This window comes from Somniosus microcephalus, chromosome 24 (genome assembly GCF_052327205.1).
Source record: "Somniosus microcephalus isolate GS21.2 chromosome 24, FLI_Smic_1.0, whole genome shotgun sequence".
Classification (NCBI taxonomy): Eukaryota; Metazoa; Chordata; class Chondrichthyes; order Squaliformes; family Somniosidae; genus Somniosus; species Somniosus microcephalus.
The window spans coordinates 44,347,940-44,375,820 of NC_141010.1; the positions used below are offsets into that span (position 1 = coordinate 44,347,940).

A 27,881-nucleotide genomic window follows, 5' to 3' on the forward strand; every position below is an offset into this window, starting at 1 on the left:
AAATGCAACGTAGAACGCTCCAACGCCAGAGTTAACTACTTACTAGTGTCTCAGGTGATTTTTTGCCGCGGTGTTTGATGCATTGAAGATTGAGGGGTGATCTGATCGAGGTGTTTGAAATGATAAAGGGGTTCGGTAGGGTAGATACAGAGAAACTGTTTCCTCTGGTGGGGGGAATCAAGAACGAGGGGACATAATCTTACAGTTAGACCGTGGTCATTTAGGAGGGAAATCGAGAAGCAAATTTTGTAGAAATCTGGAATTGCCTCCCCCAAAAGGCTGCGGATGCTGGGGGACAATTGGAGCGTTCAAGACCGACAGCGATAGATCTTCATTAGGTAAGGGTACCAAGGCACATGGAGCTAAAGCGGGTAAATGGAGTTGAGGTGATCAGCCATGATGTAACTGAATGGCAGAGCAGGTTCGAGTGGCTGAATAGCCCAGCCCTGGTCCCTATGTTCCAATGCAACTTTGGAGGATATATTTTGTACAATACTCCCGCCCCAATCTGAAGTCTAGCTCCAGTGTCACTCTGAACAGCAAATGATCTCGACCCTCTGACATTACTTTTATTTCCTACCCTCCTCTCGAGAGAAAGAGAGGGAGAGCATTGATTCTTACTGGGGTATGGCTCTATGGGCGTCCTCGAGTACCTCACCAAAGCAGCCATCCTTTAGCTGAGAGTCTACAGGCTGCCCGACTGTGGCGGGCATCACAGCTGCACCCGAGTCAATGTCCACAAACTGCACATTATGGTACAGAGCTCTGGGTGGTGAACACCGGTTGATGTTCCCCCTCCCCAGGGCAGTGCAGTGCCCTCAACTGTTGCTCCTTGCCACTATCCAGTAACCCATACTGGAAATCTGCACATCATTGTGCAGAAGATTGGACTTGGCAGCAATAGCCTGTCACTATTGGCACTCTGACTTCAAACATGAAGAATGGGGTCTTCAGTGAGGTACCGGAGAGCTATGGTGACCTAGCAAATCTACTTCAGTGCGAGTCTTTGAGGAGACAGAGAGAAGGGAAGAAAACTAGGGGGAAAAATGTGTGAAGCTTCTCGTTATCTAATACTTTTCTTATGACTGAAAAAGCCACCTTGAATGTCAGATCCACTGCGCAGCTCCTCGCATCTGCTGGCAAATCAATTTCAGGTCAATTTCTTGCATTTCAATAACCAGCCAGCAATCTTTCTGAATTCCAGCCAGCTTTGGAATTAAATTCTAAGGTCAGGTCACCAAAGCAACATTTTCATCTTTTATCGTTAGCCAAGCCTCTACAACAGGTACCGGGGGAACGTTTTCCTGCCCTTGTTCATTCCAACAAGTGACATCAATGTTAAGTGGTCCCCATAGACTCTGATGCTGGAACACAGCACGCTGCCTGAGATTTGATTTATTCTAACTGTATTTATTATTTAATCGCCTTTACTTTTATTGTCTCTACATGTCGTGCATTATCCAAAGCCAAGAGAGCAATCCGCCTACTGGGGCTCTGCCAATGGTCCATCACCAGTGGATAGGAAAAGTTTAACAGGGCCTGTGATGACTCAGGTAGTTAGGAACATTGGGAACAGGAGTAGCCCATTCAGCCCCTCCTGCCTACTCGGCCATTCGAGTGGATCATGGCCGATTCACACCACAACTCCACTATCCGACCATAGCTCCATATCCCTTGGTACCTCTTACCTAACAGAAATCCATCGATCTCAGTCTTGAAAGTTACACTTGTCCCAGCAGCCACAGCCTTTTGGGGGGACGAGAGCTACTAATTTCTCCTATCCTTTGTGTGAATATTTGAACTATCCCACTTTAATCAGTCCCAACATTAAACTCCACACTGAGAAAAGCGAGGTGCAAGACTATCAACCAGCAGTCAGCTGATTGGTCAATTCTACAGAAAACCGCCCTCCCCCCACAATTGCTGACTGAGACCCGACCTTTTCAACAGAGCCTTTGGCCGAAACTTCATCACATTTTATTTCCCTCCTTCTGGAAGGGAATTTTGTAGCTTTGGTTGGTTTTCCCAATGAGTTTTCTGCGATTTTCTTCTACCACCACATGCCCGGTGTGAGTCACCTTCCATCACCGCCCTCCCCAGCCTTTCACAGATGGGCTGCAGGATCGCCAAAACCCTTCCACCTCATAGGGCTAACCACCTAACCAGCTGGTATAACCTGGTTACAGAAACGGCCAGTTTGAAAGTTGGTACCACCAATACTTCCTCTAATCAGGATATACCCCCAGAAACTTTGAGGTGACAGATCAACCCCACTAGTGTCATGATCACCACATTAAGCTGTACACAAGACTTTTTGCCAAGACTGAAGATCACCATTTTGGAGGCACAGTCAGTACACTATCCCAGCAAATAGCTTTTCTAATCAAACGAATGATATTTTATCTACAAGATGCATTGCAGCAACTCGCCAAGGCTTCTTTGGCAGCACCTCCCAAACCCGCGACCTCTACCACCTAGAAGAACAAGAGCAGCAGGCGCATGGGAACACCACCACCTCCAAGTTCCCCTCCAAGTCACACACCATCCTGACTTGGAAGTATATCGCCGTTCCTTCACCATCGCAGTGTCAAAATCCTGGAACTCCCTCCCTAACAGCGCCGTGGGAGTACCTTCACCACACGGACTGCAGCAGTTCAAGGTGGCGGCTCACCACCACCTTCTCAATGGTAATTAGGGATGGGCAATAAATGCTGGCCCTTCCAGCGATGCCCACATCCCATGAACGAACAAAAAAAAAAAATCAGGACAAAGATGGGTTTACCTTGACCAGAAACTTGAGCAGCTGCAAGTATGTCACTCCCCTAACATTACCAGTTCTCGTTTTAGTATTCTTCATCACTTCAAGCAAACGCAGGGAGGTACAACAGTTAGCTCAGTTTGTACGTAACAAAAAAAATCAAGGAGTTTCTGAAAAAGCAATCTCCGGTAGCTATACATAGAAACGGCCAAATATAAATAGGAATTCTTACAGGGAAGTTGCCAAGAACACAAACATTTCTCAGACAGAAAGTCATAGTACAGTCTACACAGCTGCCTCATCACTCACAGAGGAACAATCAGACTCCTTGCCTGCTGCACAGAGAGTTGTATGTGTTAAACCATTTATTCTGGAGTAACTTTCTCTTCCAGAACATAGACTTGGTGAAAGATCCTTGAGTTTCAGAGGTGACATTAAGTCTCCCCCTAGACAGAGCCTGCAGACATGGTTTCCAGGCTGGTCCAGTGTCAAGAAGCACACCAGGCCCTTCCCGGTTCAATCGCTGGAATCTCCAGACAAACTGCTCAATTGAACACTGTCGATGGGGTCTGCAGCAACTTTTATTCTGAATTTCCTGTCATCAGAGAGATGTTTCTGGTCAGCATCAAGCACTCTCCAGTCAAGTGTAGCACTGTTACATGCCCAGTCTACTCTGCCCCAGCAGTGAACCTCAGCACCACCCCTCTGAAGAGCACTGCTTACCTGCACCCAGGTGACTACTTTTGATTTTTCACACCTTTGGCCTTTGAGCGAGATTGCCAACTTAGTGCTGAATTAGGGGCAGTTTGGCGCCAGCCGGCGATGCCCACTTATTTGAAACTACCTAAACTCATTTCATATGAAGATCTGGCCTGGAATTTCGATGGAGCCGTTCCCACTCCGCTGCCCTAACTCCGCTGGAAGTGCAGCCAAAACCTCGTTTACATGCGGAAATGGGGTTTCCGCCGATCCTCCGGCAAAGTTACGCCGGTGGAGCAGGAGCAGAAGCAGCTCCGAGGACATTCCAGGCCACTGAAAGCTGGCAGGCAGGGAAACCTATCATCGCATCAGTCCGGAATGAATCTGAACCTGGGTCCCAGGGTCAACGGGCCAGCATTGAACTCACTGCAACACCCAGTCATCTAGAGTGCAGTTTAATTGAAGAGAATGGGTGGTGCAGTGATTTTTGAACATTGCCCTTTCACCTATGGGATCTGGGTTTGTACTGTGGGCCCCATGGCCACTAAGAACTGGGTTGAGACTGCCCAGAGCAAACTCATCTCACACTGGACCCTTACTGCAGGTAGAAAGGGAAGGCCTTCAATCCGGTAGTCTGGGCTCAATTTGAACCCAGAACCCAAGGTTCAGTGTCCAACCCATCCAGTCCTCTAGTTCTTTCAATAATATTATTTCCATCAACAAATATAGCATTTTAAGATAATAAGACATCCCGAGATGCTTCACAGAAATGAAACCTGACATCAAGCAGTGATGGGAGACAAGTTAAAGGAGCTGGTCAAAGGTTTGGGTTTTCAGCAGGCTGGTTTTTTTATTTTTATTTGTTTTTTTATGGGACGTGGACGTTGCTGGCAAGGCCAGCATTTATTGCCCATCCCTAATTGCCCTTGAGAAGGTGTTGGTGAGCTGCCTTCTTGAACCGCTGCAGTCCGTGTGGTGAAGGTACTCCCACAGTGCTGTTAGGTAGGGAGTTCCAGGATTTTGACCCAGCGACGATGAAGGATCGGTGATATACTTCCAAGTCCGGATGGTGTGTGACTTGGAGGGGAACTTGGAGGTGGTGGTGTTCCCATGCGCCTGCTGCCCTTGTCCTTCGAGGTGGAAGAAGTCGCGGGTTTGGGAGGTGCTGCCGAAGAAGCCTTGGCGAGTTGCTGCAGTGCATCTTGTAGATGGTACACACTGTAGCCACGGTTAAAAGTGGGGAAAGAGGTAAAAAGGCAGTTCTGACCCAAATGATATGATGTCCCATGAAAGCTATTAGGGTACCGCACAGTGGTCCTGTGGAGTGCGCACTACTTGATAGATACCAGAACGTAACACTGTGACATAAGTAAAGGTTTTGCACATATCGATGCTTGCTCTCACTGATTCGGTTGCTGTTCATCAGCACCTCAAGCCCTAAAATATGCAGTTGACATCAAGATATATGGAGTCGGCATTGTTAAAAAGTGTATGCCAGCGGAGTGCCAGCTTGCCACACTAGCTGGCACGGTGACACGACAAGTGGCTTTTCAGGAGCGTCTGTTCTCAGACTCTCTGCAGAGAAACTACAAAGAAACGCCGAGAGGAAGGTACTGCCTTGTGCTGCATTTTGTATGATGCATCTTTTATTCCTGGCCCAGAACTTAAATTACAGTATACAGGAGCTGCCGTCACCCAGCCTACACCCAGTAGCATCTATCACCTGGCAAGAATATAGTGTTGGCACATGGCGTACATTAGTTGTCTTCTGTATTTAGCTTCTTCTGGATTTTGTACATTCTATTAAAAAAGAGTTACACGTTTCTCTGATGTTTTGTAGATAAAGGGACCGCCCATTAGATTAGCGAGCCCCACAAGGCACTGGTTCCCTGATCACTCCACTGGGGTAACAGCAAGAGTGCTAACAGTTGGTCTCAGTGCTCCAGGGTAGAGAGGAATAGGAAGAAGAAAAAAATCTAGTGGTCCCATTCCTCATCGCTATCCATGGTTCCCTGCTGGCGAGTACAGGGTGGGATTAGGCTGTGATTCCCCCATAGCCAAAGAGCCTGCCAACACAATGTGGCCACTGGGACGAGATATCGGATGGCTGCTCTGCCTGAGGAACCATACTCCAGAATGAGTCAGCATCTTCAGGAGATACTATTACATTTACAAGACAGATTTAGATGAGGGCAGCCAATTAGCCCTTCCTAGTTTGCTCGTCCATAATAAACCTACATTTTCTCCCGTTAGCACATCCGCTATTTCTTAACTGATTCCAAGGTTTTTGCCTCCACTCTACCATACCCTGGACTCCATCCCATGTGTTGATCACTTTCAGTGGGGAGAAGAACCTGCTCACGTCAGTCCCAAGTTTCTCTTTCAGCAACTTCCCCCCCACCCCTCGTCTAACCATCGAAGTTTAATTTGAAGTAGTGTGCGGGATTCACCTTTTACTATCTTATACATCTCTGATGGTCTTCTCTTTTAGTTGCTTTCTATCAAGGTTGAAGAGCCCAGTTTGTCCTTGGTGCTCTGATGCTAAAGGCCTCGTCTTCTCTCTCTTTTCACACCTCAGACTGGTTGACCTCACCCTTTTGTCCATTTGCAGCTTGTTAAAACTCAGTCAAGGATTTATCTGCCATTTCTGTTACTTTAAGAATCTACAAAGGCTGAATATTTAATGAGGTTTCAATTGGCCTACATAGTCGAAGATGTACCACAGTTTTCATGCCCAAAGCCACATTTCCTAAAATAAATTTTTCCCATCTGACCTGCCTATTATTAGACACATAGGTCAATGCGATCTACAACCTGTGACTACAATACTCTTTGAAGGTTATGGATGGTTTTGGATATTCTGGTGTTCGTTTTCAAGCTTAGTTACCCAAACAGACTACTTAGAGAGGCACTGCAACTCATCCCGCACCACGGGAACATCACAATCCTTGCAAGGTGCCATTAGAGTATTCCAAACCGTCATAGGGTCAGTGCAAGGTTACTGCAGCCTACCTTGATGGTTTTAAAGGGAGTAGGATAATCTGTGCAAGTCTGTAACAAGGGGTGAGAGAGGATCATTCCATGGCACAGTAGGTGCTATTCTGGATCAAGATGTTGGGCTCCTATGTATTAAATGCCTTCGTTAGGAAAGATGGCGCCATAACATTGCTATGGAGACCTAGTGAGAGTGGAGCAGCTCATGTAATTGGATTCTTTTGCAAATGGAGGCAGAGTAAATAGGCTCAAGGGATCAGTACAGATATTCTTCAGGATCAGCTGTACCAGTTTAAACTAAAGATCCACATTTAATACCGCACTGAGCCAATCTTTGGAAGAGACTCTATTCCACAGTGCTGGGACTGAAAGATTCCAAAAGCAGGTCAATACTGCAGTGAAACTTCAAATCAATAATCCAATTATGTCAGGGAATAAAAATTCACTTAAAGCAGGATCCGTATCACCAAGACCTGCAATGTATGGGAAGTTAAGGAAGCAAGAAAAAAATGACAAGGTCGTGGGAAATCAAACTTTTGAGTGTGTCAATCCCTTGAAGGAAGGAGGTTTGGTATTTACAAACAAATGAGAAGATAAAGGAGGAAGAACTTGCATTTATACAACACCTTTCACATCCTCAGGAGGTCGCAAAGTTCTTGTAAGCCAGTGAATGACTTTCTTTTTGAAAATGTGCAGTCACTGCTGTTTTGTAGGCAAACACTGCAGCCAATTGGCACAGCAAGGTCCCACAAACAAGTAAGATAAATGACCAGAAAATGTGATTTTTGGTGGTGTTGGTTGAGGGACAAATGCTGACCATGAGACCTGCGCTTCTTCCAAAAAGTGCCGAGGGATCTTTTACGTCCACCTGAACAGGCAAACTGGGCCTTGGTTTAATGTCTCATCTAAAAGATGGCAGCTCTTGCAACGCAATACTCCCTCAGTATGGACTTAAGTCTCACCTTAGATCATGTGCTCAAGTTCTGAAGTGCGGCCAGAACGTTTAACCTCTTGACTCAGGGGAAGGGTGCTACCAACTGTGCCAAGCTGACAGGGGTGAGAAAAGGACCATCACTTCCACCAACACTCACCATACCCATTAAAGTGTGAAACATGAGATCTCCCAGTGTGCATGGTTAATGTTATCCAAAGCAAAACTGGTCCAAGTTTGGTTACAAAAGGATTCTTCTAAAAAATATCTGAATTGGCAGAGTTCAAACTGGTCTGGATGAGTGCTATAGATTTTCACCAACATACACCTACTGCACCAAAGCAAGGTTTACATTATCTGCATTCTGGATCTTTGGGCAAAGGTTGGTTGACAATATGCCAGCCAGTTGGGTGATTGCCCAGTTTGGTGCCCATGATGTTCAGCAAATGGAGCACCCGCACAAACCAGAAGGGCCTTGCCACATGGTAAGGTGATGACGCTCAAGGTGGCACACCAACATGAAGCGCCACCTGGTGGGAGGATACAGATCCATTCCTCCTGTACCAGAGAGTCCGCGGTCTCAGCTGGTGTGAAAAGTGTAGGGCAGAGGCCATGTGACTCCCCATAAAGGAGGAAGAAGTTAACAGAAGAATGATCGCTGGAACAAGATGCATTAAAAAAAGAGTAAAGCCCAAGGATTTTAGAAAAAATACTAAACGTCGACGGATAGTAATTATTTGGTTAGACTGTTAATGAATGCATAATGCTTTATTGCAAGTAAGAAAAGAGACAACTTTTTGGGCTTTAATTTTGTGGACTCATTTCCATGGGATGGTTTAAGATTCCCAGAATCTCTGCACTATTGTATTTTTTTAATTTATTGAGCTCCCCTGAAGATGCCGAATCTTGCTGGAGTATTGTTCCATGGGAGTCATCTGCCATTCAGGGGCATGGTTCTATTGCTGCCAGCTGCCCTCCATTACCTCATCAAAGTGTGCAACTGGACAGTGAGTGCTGGTGGGCTACGAGGACACGGGAGACATCACAGCGGCAGCAAGTCACTGGATAGCAATCAAGTGTGATACTAGAGTGATACCAGAACTGAGAGGTTATACCTATCAGGAAAGATTGAACAGGCTGGGGCTCTTTTCTCTAGAAAAGAGAAGATTGAGGGGTGACCTAAAGGAGGTCTTTAAGTTTACAAAAGGGTTGATAAGTTAAATGTAGAGAAGATGTTTTCACTTGTGAGTGAGACCAGAACCAGGGACCATAAATGCAAGATAGTCACGAATAAATCTAATAGTTAATTCAGGAGAAACTTCTTTACCCAGAGAGTGGTTGGACTGTGGAACTCGCTAAGGAGTAGTTGAGGCGTATAGCATAGATGCATTTATGGGCAAGCTAGATAAGCAAGTGAGGGAGAAATAGAAGGATGTGTTGATGGGGTTAGATGAAGAAGGGAGGAAGGAGGCTCGTGTGGAGCATAAACACCAGCATGGACCTGTTGGGCTGAATAGCCTGTTCCTGTGCTGTACCCCGTTCCTGTGCTGTAAATACTTTGTAAGCAAACGAGAGCCGATATGCCTGCCTCCTTAGCCCCAGAGCGCCAAGTCCAATTAAAGAACCTTCAGGCCAGGGAGCATACTTGGGACCTTCCTGGATTATATGGCTCAGTTCCACAATGGGCAGAGAATTTACCAGCCAAGTAATTAGGGCGCTCGCACCTCTTCAATTTTAACAGCCACCAAACCGAAGGTACGCTCATCCCTTAACATGAGCTTGGTCAGATGAAATGGGGCCGGTTTTCAAAGGCCACACCCCCACTCACCTTCCTCAATGATAGCAGTGCAAGATCAATAACCACTTAAAAGTGGCAAATTGAAAATGTCTATCAGCCTTGACCGTCAGCCCGCAGAGGACCCAGGTATTTCTCCATTCAAAAATAATCCCAGGTTCACCCAAGGACAAAGCAACGCACAACACTGCTTACTGAGAGTTCTTTCTTCCTGTAGAATCCATGTGCAATGGATAAACAGCTCATTGTCACTGTGAAGCATACAGGTGTGTGTTTGTCATGAGGACATGGTATGATGGAAGTTTCAATGCGTTGCATCTAACTCTAGATGCAAATATTACCACGGAGAATTAATCTGTGACAGATTCATCAATGATTTACTATAGGAAAAGAGCTTAACAAAATTAAATACATTTCAGACTATTTGTGGCTGTATGTATAACGCCATCAGGTGCATATCAGCCAAAGCACTGGAGAGGTACCACCAACGCGGCCTCCGCAAGATCCTGCAAATCCATTGGCAGGATAGGCGCACCAACGTCAGTGTTCTTGCTCAGGCCAACATCCCCAGCAACGAAGCTCTGACCACGCTCGATCAGCTCCGATGGACGGGTCACATTGTCCTTTTGCCCGATACGAGACTCCCAAAACAAGCGCTCTACTCGGAGCTCCGGCACGGCAAGAGAGCCCCAGGTGGGCAGAGGAAACGCTTCAAGGACATCCTCAAAGCCTCCTTGGAAAAAGCGTAACATCCCCATCGACACCTGGGAATCCCTGGCCCAAGACCCAAGACCGCACAAAGTGGAGGAGAAGCATCCGGGAAGGCGCCGAACACCTCGAGTCTCTTCGCCGGGAGCAAGCAGAAGCCAAGCGCAGGCAACGCAAGGAGCGCACGTCAACCCAAGCACCCCACCCACCCGCCCCTTCAACCACCGTCTGCCCCACCTGTGACAGAGACTGTAGGTCCCACATTGGACTCATCAGTCACCTGAGAACTCATTTTCAATGTGGAAGCAAGTCATCCTCGGTTCCGAGGGACTGCCTAAGAAGAAGAATCAGCCAATGCTCCTGTACATGTTGTGGCAGCAAACTGTATCACTCCTCCAATAGGAACTGGTGGAAAATTCTGAAAAAAGTTTAAAAACAAACTTACTACACCAGCAAGGGAGGGGAAAATCTGCATTACCAAGAAATTTGTGTTAGGAAATTGAAAATATGAGCCTAGAAGTTACTCGAGATATTGGTGGCAAGTGCTTAGTGAGTTCATATGATAGTCCTCCGTCTGCTATTTAGAAACATGAGAACAGGGGGAGGCCATTCAGCCCCTCGAGCCAGTTCTGCCATTCTATTAGTTCATGGCTGATCTGTACCTCAATTCTATTTACCTGCCTTTGCTCCATACCCCTTGATACCCTTACCTAACAAAAATCTATCACACTCAGCCTTGCTAAACTCAATTGACCCAACGTCAACAGCCTTCTGGTGGAGAGGTTTTCAGATTTCTACTACTACTGTGTCTGAAAAAGCACTTCCCAATTTCACTCCTAAACAACCTTTCACCAATCTTAAGAATATACGCTCTTGTTCTGGACTCCCTCAGACGTGGAAATAGTTTCTCTGTACCTACCCTATCAAAACCCTGCATCATTGAAACACACCTCGACCTTCTAAACTCAAAGCAATACAAAAAAGTTTATGCAACTTGGCCTCATAATTTAACCCTTTAAGTCCTGGTATAATTCTAGCGAATCTGTGCTGTACCCACTCCAGGACCAATATGTTTCCTGAGGTAGGGTGCCAAAAACTGCAGATGGGGTCTGACTTCAGATAGGGGTCTGACCAAGGCTCTAGACAACTGAAGCATCATTTCCTCACTTTTGCATTCCAACCCCTTGCAATAAAGGCCAACGTTCCATTAGCCCCTTTGATTACTTTTTGTGCCTGTTTACTAGCTTTGTGTCATTTATGTACACGGACATCTATTTACTACTTCACAGCCCCATGTCTTTCTCAGATCCGAAGTGGATGACCTCACACTTCCCCACACTGAACTCCATTTACCACAGTATTGCTCACTCACTTAGTCTGTCTTAGTCACTTTGTAACTTCCTGCTACCATGACACAATATACTGCGCCTCCTAACTTAGTGTTATCTGCAAACTTGGATATACAACTCTCTACTGCTTCATCCAAGTCATTGATATATATGGTGAAAAGCTCAGGCTCCAGTACAGATCCCTGGGGAACATCACTTGTCACATCCCACCAATCAGAGAATGTTACTTTTATCCCTACTCTCTGTCTCCTGCCTCCCAACCAATTACCAGTCCATCTCAAGATTACCTCCAATTCTGTGCGCTTTTATTTTTTCTAATAATCGCTTATGTGGAACATTATCTTTCTGAAAGTCCATACAGACAAAATCCATAGATTCTCCCCTATCCACCATGCTAGTGTCCTCCTCTAAAAATTCAACTGGGGGTAGTCAGACATGACCTACCCTTCACAAATCCATGCGGACTCTCTTTGATCAGCTCTTACTTGTCCCAAGTGCTCAGTCACTCCGTCCCTGATGATAGATTTCAATAATTTCCCCACAACAGATGTTAAATTGATGGGTCTGTAGTTACCTGTTTTTTCTCTCCCCCTCTTGTTTTATGGAGTACCATTTGCAATTTTCCAATCCAAAAGGCACAATTCCTGAATCTAGAGCACTTTGGAAAATTATGACTAATGCACCTGCAATTTCCTCGCTGATTCCTTTTAATACTCTGAGGTGGAAACCACCAGGTCCTGGAGATTTGTCTATCTTAAGTCCCATTATTTTCTCCATGATCATTTCTTACTTATATTAAATGCATTAAGGCTACCCCCTCCTCCCTCAGACTTATTTTTAGGCTCCCTTGGACTGATATTTTGTCCTCTTCCTCTACTGTGAAAACAGATGCAAAGTATTCATTTAACAAGTCTGCCATTTTCTTATTTTCTCACCTGTATGTCTTTAAATGGCCCATATTCCCCCTCAGCACTCTCTTTCGCTTAATATAGTTATAAAAACTTTTGCTGTTTGCTTTTTGCAAGTTTTTCTTCATACTCCCTTTTTGCATCTCTTCTTACTTTCTTTGTATTCCTCTGTTGTTTTTTATAGCTCTTCCAGTCTGCTGGGTTTCCACTTTTCCTTACATTTATGAAGGGGAACGGTAGCGCGGTGGTTATGTTACTGGACTAGTAATCCAGAGGCCTGGACTAATAATCATGAGTTCAAATCCCACTACAGCTGGAGGAATTATTAATTAAATAAATCTGGAATTAAAAAGCTAGTATCAGTAATGGTGACCATGAAACTACTGGATTGTTGTAAAGGAAATCTCTGGCCTATACGTGACTCCAGACCCACAGCAATGTGGTTAACTCTTAACTGCTCTCTGAAATGACCTAGTAGGCCAAACACCTTCACTTCACGGACTGCAGTGGCTTTAGCTGACCATGGTTGTTTAACTACACAAATAGAGCCTTTGCCTACTAGGAGTATAGACTGGTTTTGTACCGTACTGAATACTTCCTTGAAGCTCAGCCCAGTTCACTGTGGTCAATTTATTTCTCATCCCTTACTTAAATTTAAAAGCTCGGTTTGTGACTCTCTCAACTCTAATATCAAATATGATCACATTATGGTCACTGTTTGCAAGATATTCCCTTACAGTCCGTCTGTTAACTAATTCTGGTTCATTACTCATCACTAAAGCCAGTATGGCCGGTTTCCTTATCGGTTCTAAAACACACTGTTCTGGCAAACTGTCCTGACTATATTCCAGAAAATCATTGCTCGAGTTGTTCTGCTTATCCCAGTTTATGTGGAAATTAAAATCTCCCATTAACACCACATTGCTTTTGTTACAGGCTTCCCCAATCTCCGTATTTACACATCTCCCACTACATCACTGCTCTCGGGAGGTCTGTAGACAACTCCTACCAAGGTCTTGCAAACTTTACTGTTCCTTAACTTTCCCCATACTGTTTCCACAGCCTGATCAAACTTCCTGAAAACCCTTCTTTCTACTGTTGTAATTATGTTCTTTTATCAATATTGCTACTCTGCCTCCTTTCCCAATTTCCCTGTCCTTTCTGAAGATCCTATAGCCTGGATTATTTAGCTCCCAATCATGCCCAGCTTGTAGTCAGGTCATAGGAACAGGAGAAGGCCACTCAGCCCTTCGAGCCTGTTCCACCAAAACAAGTCTCTGTAATGGCTACTACATTATACGCTTGGGAGTTGAATTACACTCGCCTGTTTTATTTCTTATGCTACGTGCATTCATGTACAGAACTCTTATTTGGGTAACTGTCTCCACCCTGCTCACAGGGCCTTTTTCTCAGTTTTTGACTTACTGAGTGAATTTTGATGAAAGTGTTTAACCCATCATTATCACCAACAGTAATTTCTCAGCTAGATTTGCCTGACAGGGAGGAGTTCTCACCACCGGTTCTTAGATCATAGTCACTGAACCGGGGAAAGATTGGCCGTTTGACATCACTCATTATTTCAAAGTTTAACATACGTCGCTGCTGTCATTTTCTGTGGTTGACGGCGACTTTGTTTCGCACTCACACCCTCTCTGCTGCGCCGTGCGGTTTCCTGTGCCGTTCCTCAGAAACTGTCGCAGAATGGCTGCATGCTTCCTGCAACAAGCACTCACAAATTTTACCAACAGCCCAGTGATGTGACTTCCTGCTCCTGCGCTCTTATCACCTCACACTGCTCCAAATGGCACCGGTGAATCGCCCTGTCCTGCTGCACTTCCTCTGCAGTGCATCGCAAATTCTGCAGATCTCCAAGCGTGCCCTCATCTCCAGGGTGACATCTACATTTCTGAATAATCACCCACAAATTGTTGAAGGCCACCCACATTTGTTTCTTTCTACAGGTGCATATTACTTGGTTTGGTGGTAAATTTTATATCAACAACAACTTGTGTTTATGTAGTGCCTTTAACGTAATAAAACGTCCCAATGTTCTTCACAGGCGCGTTATCAAACACAATTTGACACCGAGCCACATTAGGAGAGCTGACCAGAAGCTTGATCAAAGAACTAGGCTGTAAGGAGTATCTTAAAGGAGGAGAGGAGAGAGGATTATGAAGGGAATTCCAGAACTAGGCAGCTATAGGCACGGCTGCCAATGAAGGAGCGAAGCAAATTGGGGATGTGCAAGAGGCCAGAGTTGAAGGAGCAGAGAGATCTCGGAGGGCTGTAGGAGGTTAGAGAGATAGGGAGGAGCGAGGCCATGGAGGGATTTGAAAACAAGAAAGAGAATTTTAAAATCAAAGCGTTGCCGGAGCAAACATAATTAATGACTGCTTTCAGCTCCCTTAGTGTTGCTAAAGTCAACACGACACAGGTGCCACTTACAAATCATGAGCCACAGCACAAGTTTTTCCCCCTCCCATATCAATCATCTAACCAACCAATCAAGAACAGCACTCCACTCTGATAGACAGACAAACTCACCAATCGCAACAATGCGGAGGCAGGTGCAGAGAGCCAGTTTACCAGTCAGCAAGTAAGACAGACTGTGGGTGGACGACAAGTTTAGCTGGTGATGGTGGACTGCTGCACAAAGCTAGGTTTGCCAACTCTGGTTGGGTGCATTTCCTGCCTCGAACTGCTCTGCCCCCACACTTTGCCTCAGTGGTGATATCTCAAGTGGCAAAGAACTTCATCTTCTGAGGGACCCAAAACTGCTCCTGAACCCGTGGCGGATGTGGCTACACCACAAGCCTTCAGTATTTGGCTGACTCTTCACCCTCAAACTTTCCCTCAGGTTGGATGTTTAACTTTTAGAAGATGAGCCTCTACAATATCAAATGAGCCACAGCACAAGTCTTCCCCGTCCCATTTCAATCATCTAACCAACCAATCAAGAACAGCACTCCACTCTGATAGACAGACAAACTCACCAGTCGCAATAATAGAGGCGGGTGCCATATCGGCCTCCTCCTGAGGTCCCCACCATTACAGTTGCCAGTCTTCAGCCAATTTGATTCACTCCACGTGATAGAGAAACTGCTGAGTGCACTGGATACAGCAAAGGCTATGGGCCCTGACAACATCCCAGCTATCGTGCTGAAGAACTGTGCTCCAGAACTAGACGTGCCTCTAGCCAAGCTGTTCCAGTACAGCTACAACACTGGCATCTATCCGACAATATGGAAAACTGCCCAGGTTTTTCCTGTCCACAAAAAGCAGGGCAAATCCAAACCGGCCAATTACCGCCCCATCAGTCTACTCTCAATCATCAGCAGTGTGACAGAAGGTATCATTGACAGCGTTATCAAGCGGCACTTACTCATCAATAACCTGCTCACTGATGCCCAGTTTGGGTTCCACCAAGACCACTCTGCTCCTGATCTCATTACAGCCTTTGTCCAAACATGGACAAAGGAGCTGAATTCCAGAGGTGAGGCGAGAGTGACTGCCCTTGACATCAAGGCAGCATTTGACCGAGTGTGGCATCAAGGAGCCCTAGTAAAACTGAAGTCAATGGGAATCGGGGGGAAAATTCTCCACTGGCTGGAGTCATACCTAGCACAAAGGAAGATGGTTGTGGTGATTGAAGGTCAATCATCACAACCCCAGGACATCGCTGCAGGAGTTCCTCAGGGCAGTGTCCTAGGCCCAACCATCTTCAGCTGCTTCATCAATGACCTTCCCTCCAACATAAGGTCAGAAATGGGGATGTTTGCTGAAGACTGCTCAGTGTTCAGTGCCATTCGCAACTCCTCAGATAATGAAGCAGTCCATGCCCGCATGCAACCATAACCTGGACGACATTCAGGCTTGGGCTGATAAGTGGCAGGTAACATTCGTGCCACACAAATGCCAGGCAATGACTATCTCCAACAAACGAGAGTCTAACCACCGCCCCTTGACATTCAACGGCATTACCATCGCCGAATCTCCCACCATCAACATCCTGGGGGTCACCATTGATAGAAACTTAACTGGACCAGCCACATAAATATTGTGGCACCAAGAGCAGGTCAGAGGCTAGGTATTCTGCGGCGAGTGTCTCACCTTTTACCATCTACAAGGCACAAGTAAGGAGTGTGATGGAAAACTCTCCACTTGCCTGGATGAGTGCAGCTCCAACAACACTCAACAAACTCAACATCATCCTGGACAAAGCAGCCCGCTTGATTGGCCCCCCATCCACCACCTTAACCATTCACTCCCTCCACCACCGGCGTACCGTGGCTGCAGTGTGTACCATCTACAAGATGCACTGCAGCAACTCGCCAAGGCTTCTTTGGCAGCACCTCCCAAACCCACGACCTCTTCCACCTAGAAGAACAAGGGCAGCAGACGCATGGGAACACCACCACCTCCATGTTCCCCTCCAAGTCACACACCATCCTGACTTAGAAGTATATCGCTGATCCTTCATCGTCGCTGGGTCAAAATCCTGGAACTCCCTCCCTAACAGCACTGTGGGAGTGCCTTCTCCACACGGACTGCAGCGGTTCAAGAAGGCGGCACACCACCACCCTCTCAGGGCAATTAGAGATGGACAATAAATGCTGGTCTTGCCAACGATGCCCACATCCCATAAACGAATAAAAAAGTTCCACTTAACTCTTATCTAATACTTAGCAAAAGCACACAAAGTAGGAAGATTTCCCTAGTGCTGTGTACAGCAAATCATAAACGTGTTTTTCATGAATTTACTACATAAAACACAGAGAAAATACTGCCCGAGGGTGAGTATTTATTAGTGGAGGTGCTGTAGACTCTTTGGAAAATTAAGAACCCCTTTTTAATATGTGGGAACAGTATTAAATCCAATTTAATAACATGAAACATTATCAAAAGAATCAGATGAACTTTATAACCCGCCCTCCCATCCTCCTCACAATTTTCTTTGATCCACTTCTAAAGATGCTGCCTTGTACTCGGATGTGGTTCTACAAGCAACAGTTGCTCTTCAGTCCCTTGCCCAAGGGGGTCATTCCCCATGTCTGGCCCAAGACAATCAGTGCCAATAGGCTATGATACCACATAGGCCATTGCAGTTGAGTCCAATCCTGTTCTCAGCTGATATCCAGACCCCAGATGAACATTTAATTAACCAGTACTCAAATATCTTTGGGAGTTCATAAATTTCACATGGCAAATGTGATCGCTGCTCTCCTACAGATAGGAAGCATTTATCCAAACTTGGCTGGTCTAATAAGCATTGCCAGCTCATAATAATAAAAAATTAATCAAAAACCGTGACAACTAATAACCTCGACATAACAAATGGAAAAAATGTTCTTCAGTGTCACAAATCAAACTCCTGGCATCTATTTTGGAAATTTCTGGGCATGCCACTCAAATATTGGACAGGATTTTGCCCTGTCGTATTTTATACCCGGTTTAAAATGACCAAGATTCAAAGAGAAAAATACACAGAGAGCCAGCAGGAGCGAGAAAGAGAGCGTGTAAGTGAGCGAGAGAGAAAAAGACGACATGCGGAAGTGACTTAGACAAACCCAGCTGAAAGAGGGAGAGTGATAGATGAACCTGAAGGAGCAATAATAAGTTTTTAAAAATCTGCTAAAAATTTGGATCAAATATCACTGTTGTTTGCTATGTTTACATCTACGTCTATTCAACGAAGCACATGGGAGAAAACCTTTAATATGCTTCCTTACTTCAGTGTCTGGAACCAGGATTCAAAGTTTGGAGAAGGCATCATCTTACATTTACAAGTTCCAGAAGTTTAGAGGTTTATAGCAGAGGAGGAATCCCTTCAGCCCATCACGTCTGTGCTGGCTCTTCACTAGAACAATCCAAAACTAATCCCACTGCCCCACGCTCTCCCCATAGCCCGGGATCTTCCTCTGACACAAGCAGGGTGCTGTGGGCTGGTGGGCTACAACAGGAAATATATTTAGCTGTATCTTCAGTTACTCCATAAAGAATGAGGAGACCCCTCTGCAAGTTCACAGCTCTCAGCTCAAGATCAGACTCTTCCTACATACCATGCTTCATTGATGCAGTTACTACCCATTTAATTCTCTGAATGAGGATTGAACAATAAAAATCACAAACAATAAAACTGATAAAGATTTAATATAACCTTGGATCAAAATGTTAAGAACTAACTTCTCCTTTAAAGTTCCCCAAAGCTCTCTCTAATTCGTATATTTCCTCTTTCAGCTGGGACTGTCTGGGCCAAGGATTTATGCACGGCCACCACGATTAGTCTAGAATCAGAGGTCAGACAACAAAAAACCAAGTCTTTTCCTTGCTTCTGTCTCTCTTTTGTTCCGGAGCAATGTATTTTTTGACTTAGTGCTGGGGTGGCCAGATGAAAATAGACAGACAGGAAGCAGAGGTAGGCATGGGAGGGAGAGAGAGCGCGAGAGAGAGAAAAAGAGAAGGGGAAGAGAGAGAGGCAGAAAATAAATGGATTGAAGACATAGACGTAGACAGCGAAAGAGCAGCAAGTGGAGATACAAAAATACACAGACAAAAACAAGAGAGAGATGGAGAGAGTAAGGCACAGACACAAAGAAAAAAAAAAAGAAATAATAAAGAAGAAAAACGTCAGAGGGCAGCAGCACTACTGACATAAGTCTCCTAATCGGAGGCGATAATTGTCAACGTATCTTGATATGATTTGTTTTTTTTATTACCGGAGCCTATTTATTCTGAGCTCTTGGGAGAGATCAGGAGAGAAGTGTGGTGTTGCCCATCCAATCACATCGCCCGACTTAAAGCCTAGACTCAGAATATTTTTTTTACTGATTATCATTTGGGAAGCCAATATTCATGACAAAGTGTTTGGTGAAACCAATTGCATTATGTTGGGGACAGTGAGGAAAGAACCAGAAGAGGCCGGGGTTATTCTTGTGACCAGTGACGGGCACGCACAAATCATCATCCACGGGCTTCGATGGGATTGGCATCGTTGCACTGTATTGCTAAACAACTGAAAAAAAAGTTTGCTAAATCCTTTTTCAGGAAGACAAGGCCCCTTTAACTTGAGAACAGGAACTACGAAATACCAACTGCTCAGACTACATGGGGTCCAGAGATTTCTTCAGAAGTCAGGATCACTTTTTAAAAACTTTTTTATGGCATTTCTGAATTGGGAAAGAAAAATATCTCCTCAAAACCCAATGAGCAACAAGGTTTGACTTTGTTCTGTTTTTGTGTGGGGACACTGAGTTCCAATTAAATAGGTAATTTCCACACGAGAATGTTACCGCAATCCCCAATAAAGTGATATCTTTCTTACTAGTATCATTGCATAATGGATATATTTCATCATATACAGTATTGGTAGGGCAGGATGTGCATAGTTACCATAGAACATATTTGTTTCCCTTTATTCTGTCCGTATCCTGTGTATAATGGCGGCCGTGCCTTCAACCGTCTAGGCCCTGTGTTCTGATCCCTCCCTAAACTTCTCCACCTCGCGCTCTCTCCCCAAGATGCTCCTTAAAACCTACCTGTTCTAATGTCTCCTTCTTTGGTTCGGTGTCAAATTTTGTCAGATTACACTCCTGTGAAGCGCCTTGGAACGTTTTTTACCGAGTTAAATGTGCCATACGAGTGTAAGTTGTTGTAAGCAATTTAATTGTACAATGCATTTGTCTGTGGCGTTTGAATGCTAAGAGTAGGGATGGCACCTGCTTGGTTTTGGAGTAGGCAGTTTGGAAACTTCTACAACATAAGCCAGAGACAGGAGCCAGACTTTTTTAAAAATACAAAACCTTTCCCCCCCCCCCAGTACTGTGTTCTATGATGAGGAGCTGTTTGTTAATTATTGAGGTTTTTAATGAATTTTCAGCAGTAGCAAACAACACTGATCAAGACATGATCCCATCCTGTCCTGCCGTCTCTTGCATGGTTTTTGGCTTGACAACACCAGTTAAGTCGCATAAAAGTGACTTGTCTTAATTATTGGTCCTCTCATACAATTGTCCAATTGCCGCCCTACCATCTAGTCTAAAGCCACTTCGTGCAAGTCAGTGTGTTAGAGAAAAACAAATTCTTAAAATAGCATCTGGGAAGGAGATGCAACAGTTTCATAACTAAACAGCAGTATTACAGAAACACATTTGCACATATATTAATTCTCTGCAAACCTCAATATCACCAATTATCTCGCTTGGTAACGGCCAAGCAACACGGACCAAACAGTGCCAGATTCAATTCTCAGTCGGTGGCGAGTTAGCCAGGCGGTTCCAACTAGCCCTGGCACACCTGAGCTTTTGGGAGAGGGAAAGGAAGCTACGTTACTGGCTCCTGATCATATCCAGGGACCGTTGCCTGTGTGGACATTAGGTGAGGATAGGGTCGCACTTGTTTGTGATACCCTCTGTGGTCAAAAGCCTGGTGGCACTTACTATCTGAGAGATATCAGGACATACTGACACTGAATTTACTTAGGGGATTCTGCCGTACTCCCCGTCAGAAAACAGCGGGGACCCAGTTGTGCCAGATTCCCGTCATTTACCAGATTTGCCAGTCAGCCTTGTAAGCAGCAAAACCTCCATCCAGCCCATACAGTGCGTACCAGGCAGCTCAGTGTTCTTGCTGCTTGGTGCTCTCAGCTCATCAAGAAAAAAGCATTTCACTGACTAGATTACACTTCTTGTATTTAGTTATGTGACCAATAAAAAAAAATTGAAATTGAAATTGAAATACAAGGCCGGTGACATCAGTTGGAAGCCCTGGGGCGGAGCTGTGGGCAGGGTCTTCCTCCGCCAGGAGCTCCCGCTTCGCCAGCTCATTCGGGACTGGTGGCGAAGGCGAGTGAGATGAAACATACTGGCCTCTAGATGGGCCTAAGTGGGGTAAAGGTGGAAGCCTGCGCTGCTAAAGAATTTTTTTAAATTTTTTATAATTGTCTCTTCTTCACAAAGGAACCCAAGGGAGGGCTGTATGGAATCTTGGAGCAACCTGGGCAACCACTTAGAATCTGACTCGGTGTCTCTGGGTACAATTGGGGTTACCTGGGCAACCACTTCTCTGCCGAATGGCAGCCAGGCTACTGGCTGCATGGGACACCCATCAATCCTATGCAAATTAGATGCCCCCCAGCGGGATCAGTGCTGGAGGGGCCCACCAGGGTCGCAGTCCACAGATTCTCAGGCCCACTGTCCAGACTCATAATTGTTAAGAAAATGGTCAACTCGGGTATGGTATTGAGAGCTACTCGCACCCATGGCACCACGCCCCAGCGAGGAGAGAGGGTGGGGGGGGGGGAATCTGGAAAATACAAATGAAAAGTCTCCAACTACACAGCTGAAACTAAGCTTTTGACTAAAGACTTTGCAAAAGATTAGAAGTTGCAAACACCAGTGTGCAGAGGCAATGAGAGGATTGAACATTGGTCCAACGTTCTTCATGCTGTTCAGGCAACTGAAAGTCCGCAGCCTCTCCAGTTCTGATTGTGGTCAAATCACTTGAAACCTGAAGACGGAATTAATTGATTAGGATCGGTTAATGTTCGACCAACATGTACAGTCGGCTAACCTCATGATTGGATTGGCCCACAGTGACATCACTGAGTGCACAGTCACTCGCTGCATTTCATTTGTTCTTTTGTTGGGATTTTGAAACTCAGGCACTGTAGTGACCTTTCTGCTGCTTGATCGGCCTCATAATTTCATCCATTCTGAGGCTGAAAGAGAAACTCTTCATTGGAAAAACAACCAATATTTTTAGCTCTTTGTAGTGAGATTTAATTTGTCATTTAAAGTCTGACTCGGTGTCTCTGGGTACAATTGAAAGACACTGGCCCAGATTTCAGAGGACAGTGGTCCTATTGCCTATTTTCTAATAGTTTGAATGGTAGCGATTGTGTCCACAACACAACTAAGGCCTGATTTTCCACTGTTTTAAACCGGTGGTTAAAATGATAGACTTAGCTACTATCAGCCTATTGGCAATTTAATTTTTTTTTTTTTTTTTGTAATGGTTTCTTCTTCACAGGTAGAGCGCGTGCGGTGTCCTTTTAGGGACTTTGGTTCTACATTGAGAAGGAGCCCCGAGAACATATTTAACCTTTTCCAATCCGCCACTTCCTTCACTACTCGGCTGAATGTTAAAAAAAATCACTAGAATGAAAAAATAGTGCAGTGCTAAACTGAATGGTTTAAACCCTTACCATCTGCCACATAAAATTCATGCCATATTTCTTAAGAGTGAAATTATTGCAAAGCATCTAATGCCCATTTTCATATCATATTGCAAGGTTGCCAGCATCCGCAGTATTTTGCTATTGCTTCTGATGTGTATTGTACTTGCATGTTGTTAATTGAACACTAGAGGGCTCCCTGACGGGAGGGAGCATCCTGTGGCAACTATACTCTAGGGTCTTCACGATGTATCGAAAGAGAATTTTCCAAAGAGTCTGAACTAAAAGCAGCTCTTGCATCAACCCGACTGTTTATTCAGACATAATTACTTCAAGTTATGCATGAAAAGCTGTTCCAAAGTCAAGGGATGTAACTGCTTTCTGGCCAGCAGATTTTTCCTGCTGGATAAGAAAGGTCCGTACAAACCGGCCAGGCAAAAAAACCAGAATCGCTGGTCTAGACAGGCTGCTGACCATTAGTGAATGACTGGAGCCCCCACACCTGTCTCTGGCATATACATGGAGGAATCATAGAATCATAGAAAGTTACAGCCATTTCAGCCCATCGTGTCCGCGCCGGCCAACAAAGAGCTATCCAGCCTAATCCCACTTCCCGGCTCTAGGTCCGTAGCCCTGCAGGTTACAGCATCCCAAGTGCACATCCAAGTACTTTTTAAATGTGGTTAGGGTTCCTGCCTCTACCACCCTTTCAGGCAGTGAGTTCCAGACCCCCCACAACCCTCTGGGTGAAGGAATTTCCCCTCAAATCCCCTCTAAACCTTCCAAGGATGAAACGTGCGATGGGACAGATGAACCGCAAAGGCCTTTTCCAAACCCATTCATTCCCAGATTACTCACCTTAACAAAAAGGTTTTCCAATTTTGTGTGGATTTCCTTAAGCTGTTGCTCAAGTTCTCAATCGTTGCTTGTAGTTCCTATACTCCCTTCTGATGCAACAGCTCAGACAGACAAATCTCACGACCATCTGCAAGACCTGCCCAGAAGGCACTGCACACATCAACTCAGAAATTACCCATCTCTCATTTGCATTCTTTCTAGCTAACAGATGACTGAAATACAGAAGAACATAAGAAATAAGAGCAGGAATAGGCCACTTGGCCCCTCGAGCCTGCTCCGCCATTCAATAAGATCATGGCTGATCTTGGGCTCAAAGCCACTTCCCCGCCCGCTCCCCATAACCCTTCACTCCCTTATCTTGCAAAAATCTGTCTATCTCCACCTTGAATGTATTTAAATGACTCGCCTCCACGGCTCTCTGGGGCAGAGAATTCCACAGATTTACGACCCTCTGAGAGAAGAAATTCCTCCTCATGAAAGACCCACATTGAAGAATACAGCTGGTGCCAAAATGGGCAAGAAATAGATCTCTGGTACATCGCATGAATATTTACCAATCAAATCCACAAGACGTCAATTCTTGCTTCATCTTTTTTCACCAGGATTTTATTGCGTAAGTTACTTGTTTGAGTGTGGGATATGCAGCTGTGGCTTTCAGACTTCATGGCTCTGGTAATGTAATCACTTCCTTCTTCATTTTGGTGTTATTGGCAACAGCAACAATTGCTGTGACACGGAGATAATGTAACAATCAGGAGATTGCACACTGCCCACATGTTCAGATCATCTCCTCAGCTGGCGGCACCGTCAAGTATATCACGGGATACTGAACGTTACATCTGTTTCAAAGGCCAAGTGGAGATGGTCTAGAATGCCGCATGCTGGAGGTCAGGCCGTTCTCAAACCAATAGCAATCAAGAGGTTTGCACCTTGTGACATGCTGGTGGGGTGGGAATATAGAATATTGTGCTGTGACATGTTACAACAACAACTTGTATTTATATAGCGCCTATAACGTAGTAAAACATCCCAAGGCGATGCACAGGAGTATTTTAAGACAAAAAATTTGACACCGAGCCACATAAGGATAAATTAGGGCAGGTGACCAAAAGCTGGGTCAAAGAGGTTGGTTTTAAGGGCGTCTTAAAGGAGGAAAGAGAGGTAGCGAGGCGGAGAGGTTTAGGCAGGGAATTCCAGAGCTTAGGGCCGAGGCAACAGAAGGCACGGCCACCAAAGGCTGAGCGATTATAATCAGGGATGCTCAAGAGGGCAGAATTAGAGGAGCGCAGATATCTCGCGGGGGCGGGGGGGGGTGCGCACGGGGGCTGAAGGAGATTATAGAGATAGGAAGGGGCGAGGCCACGGAGGGATTTGAAAACAAGGATGAGAATTTTGAAATCGAGGTGCTGCTTAACTGGGAGCCAATGTAGGTCAGTGAGCACAGGGGTGATGGGTGAACAGGACTTGGTGCGAGTTAGGACACGGGCAGCCGAGTTTTGGATGACCTCAAGTTTACGTAGGGTGGAATGTGGGAGAATCAGAAGTACACATGAATGAGACAATTTGGGTAATTGGCTGCATGGGGTCCGGTCCAAACCCAACTCATCAAACCAGCTGGTAAAACCAAAACACGATTTCCTATATTTTCTTTTAAAATCAACAAACCTGTGGTGAAGGTCCATGGCCCCACTGCGCATGGCACCAAGATGGTAAAGAAGATTGAGGTGAGTTTTGGTTTTAAACACCTGAAGTTTGTAAGAGGACAGAACAATTGAGAGAAGGGAGGGGTTCCTCAGGGATCCTGGGAAATAATGAGATAAAATAGGAGATTGTGTATTGAGGTGTATCTTGATTTCAACACAAGGAGGATGCACGGCAAAGGGAGAGTGTAGGATGGTGTATTGGCCAGTTGGGAGCAACAAGGGAGGAAAGCTCAGTGGAGCAAGGCCCACAGCAATATTAAGAAAATAAAGAGGTATCAGAACCAACACTGCTTTTAAAAATTGACCATTTAGCAGATAATGAAGTTCACATAATTTACATCACAATGAGATATAATTCAGGAATGTGTTACTGTCTGTTACTGATATGTTGAGGTTGTTCAAAAATATCATCAGGCCCTCCATTTACATTGACGGCTTAGGTCAAGTAATCAGAATATGCATCCATTCCTATTCAAATTAATAGTATTTCTATGACATGTCTGTAGCGCTACTAGAGCCCTTGAAGCTCCCAGTGTAGCCTTCAGTTACTTTGCAAGAACTCTTGTTCTCTGCACAAGATTCGGTCAACCTGCTACATCGCTCAATCCCCTTCATGGTCTTCTCCAACCTCCTTCAGTTTCCTCACACTAGTCAATTGGCCATATCCTATGTAAACATCACCATTAACCTCTGAGGTCCCATGCCATGTATTGTCGTTTTTTTTCGGTCATGACATCCAGGCCCAAACAATGCACAGCCAACAGCGAAATACAGGAAGAAAGAGAAGATGAATCTCCCATTGTTTCTCTATCCCTGAGTATTGCAATCAGATGATCTCAATTGGAATGGGAAACGCAGCTTCCAAATCATACAACCTCATCAGAACAGTCACAACTATTGCTGAGACACTACTTGTCCTCAGAGATTTGTGGCAGTCAATCACATTTTTGCAACAATCAAGCCTGCTCCGCTATTTCAGTTCAGCGATGGGATAGGGAGTGGTGAGCATGGATCGGCGCACTGCTAAAAGTCGCCTCACTCCAAATCCAGTCAGTGTTTGTAAAGGTTTGTTTCAAAAATGGCTGCCAGGAAAGTAGTCTCATCTCTGCTCTCTTGCACAAGTCCCTGAGAATATCTGTCGTTATCCAGTCCTGCCAAAGTCAGAATGTGCAACAGATGGTCGGCATGGCGGAGCAGATTACGAGAGATCAAGACAGAGCTGGAAGGGTGAAGAGTTAGTGGGAAACAATGAGAATAAGGCAGGAAGAATGCAAGAGGAGTGAAGATCTGGGGCTCCTCAATGGTTCAGTTGTAAAATGCATTGCCTGATGTGGTGCTCAGCCACACAGACCAGAACGACTCCTTGCGCTGTGCCATGCTCGCTTCTTTCTGCTTAGGGCAGAGGTGGGGGAGCTTTAACTGGCTTCATTCAGCCCTGGACTAGGAAAAGGGATGTGGAGTTTGAGTGACGACATCGACAGCCTCAGCTGTGATGCCCTCCCTCACCCCCAGCACCAGCAGCCAACGTCAGTACATCACTAGTGAAGCTCACACATATAGAACGACAGCTTGGGTGATGTTCTGAACAATTGCCAGCACCCATTAAATTCTGCCCCTTCAGGAGAGAGTAGGGGAGAGAAATGACACAGGGGGGGGGGGGGGGGGGGGAGGACTAGAGAAAACCAAATGCCTCAGCAGTCAGACAGATGGTGAGGACAGTGCAGTTAAATAGTCAGGAGAACAAAAGACACAGAAAGTGACACAGATCCTCAGAGAATATAAATAAAAGTGTGAGGTGATGTTCAAAAACCAGTGAACTAGGAGCCAGGAAACAGAAAAAGAGAAGCAATAAAAATAAATGAAACAAAGAGGCAGAATTTAAAAAAAATACATTCCATCCTTACACGCACACGCCGGCCTAAAGCCCATTCCTTGTGGACTCACACCATCATACAGAGAAAAGCAGTGCTCTCCTCACATTTCACAACATAAACATGCTTTGCTATTATTCAAATAAATTGTCTCCGATTGGATTCCAGTGAAGGATTCAGTAATAAGCACGTTTCCTCATTGGCTTTCCCCAATACTTCAGTGGGTTTACACAGGGAGTAGCCTAGCCACACAGACCAGGATGGTGCTGGGTTCGATCCCTGCTCTGTGCTGAGGTAGCAGATCTCAGTAAGGGTGGAGGTAGCGGACCGTTAACAAGATCAGCTAACATGGGGGGGGGCCAGGAAGATGGGTGGTCAGCAATTTGGTGGGAATAAGGTCGAGCGAGCAGGAGGTGGATCTCATTGACAAGATGAGCTCAGCGAGGGCACGAGGTGAGATAGGAGAGAAACTAGATAAAGATGGGAGTTCAGGGCTAGTGCAGGGGGGGAACCTTAGTGGAGATTTGGCCCGGTGGGCTGGGGGAAGGGAGGGAAGCGGCAGAGGCAGCTGGACGGATGGTCTCAATCTTAGTGACGAAGAAGTCCATGAGCTCCTCGCACTTGTTGCTGGAGGCGAGGATGGCGGAGGCAGGGGAGAGGGGTTTAAGAAGATGATTTGCAATGAAGAGAAACCGGGGGTTATCTCTGCATTCCTGGAAGAGTGAGTACTTTTGGCAGAGGAGAGCAGGACCAGATAGTCCAATTCTGGGCACCGTACTTTAGGAAGGATGTGAAGGCTTTAGCGAGGGTGCAAAAAAGATTTACAAGAATAGTTCCAGGGATGAAAGACTTCAGTTACGTGGATAGACTGGAGAAGCTGGGGTTGTTCTACTTAGAGCAGAGAAGGTTGAGTGGAGATTTGATAGAGGTGTTCAAAATCATGAGGGGTCCAGACAGAGTAGATAGAGAGAAACTGTTCCCATTGGCGGAAGGGTCGAGAACCAGAGGACACAGATTTAAGGTGATTGGCAGAAGATCCAAAGGCGACATGAAGAAAAATGTTTTTATGCAGCGAGTGGCTAGGATCTAGAATTCACTGCCTGAAAGGGTGGTGGAGGAAGATTCAATCCTGGCTT

General features: G+C 45.4%; 1 protein-coding gene across 3 annotated transcripts in view; it reads right to left on the minus strand.

The window, feature by feature from the left end:
* Nucleotides 1-27,881, minus strand: part of LOC147101457 (formin-like protein 1) — a 271,912-nt gene that overhangs the window by 194,281 nt on the left and 49,750 nt on the right. Inside the window, exon 1 of one of the 3 annotated variants that reach the window (XM_085966593.1) lies at nt 23,172-23,356. The exons of the other annotated variants lie outside the window; for them this stretch is intronic. The gene's annotated coding sequence lies outside the window, so the exon portion shown is untranslated. Of the gene's footprint in view, nt 1-23,171; nt 23,357-27,881 lie in introns of those variants that run through there. 3 annotated transcript variants of the gene reach the window in all.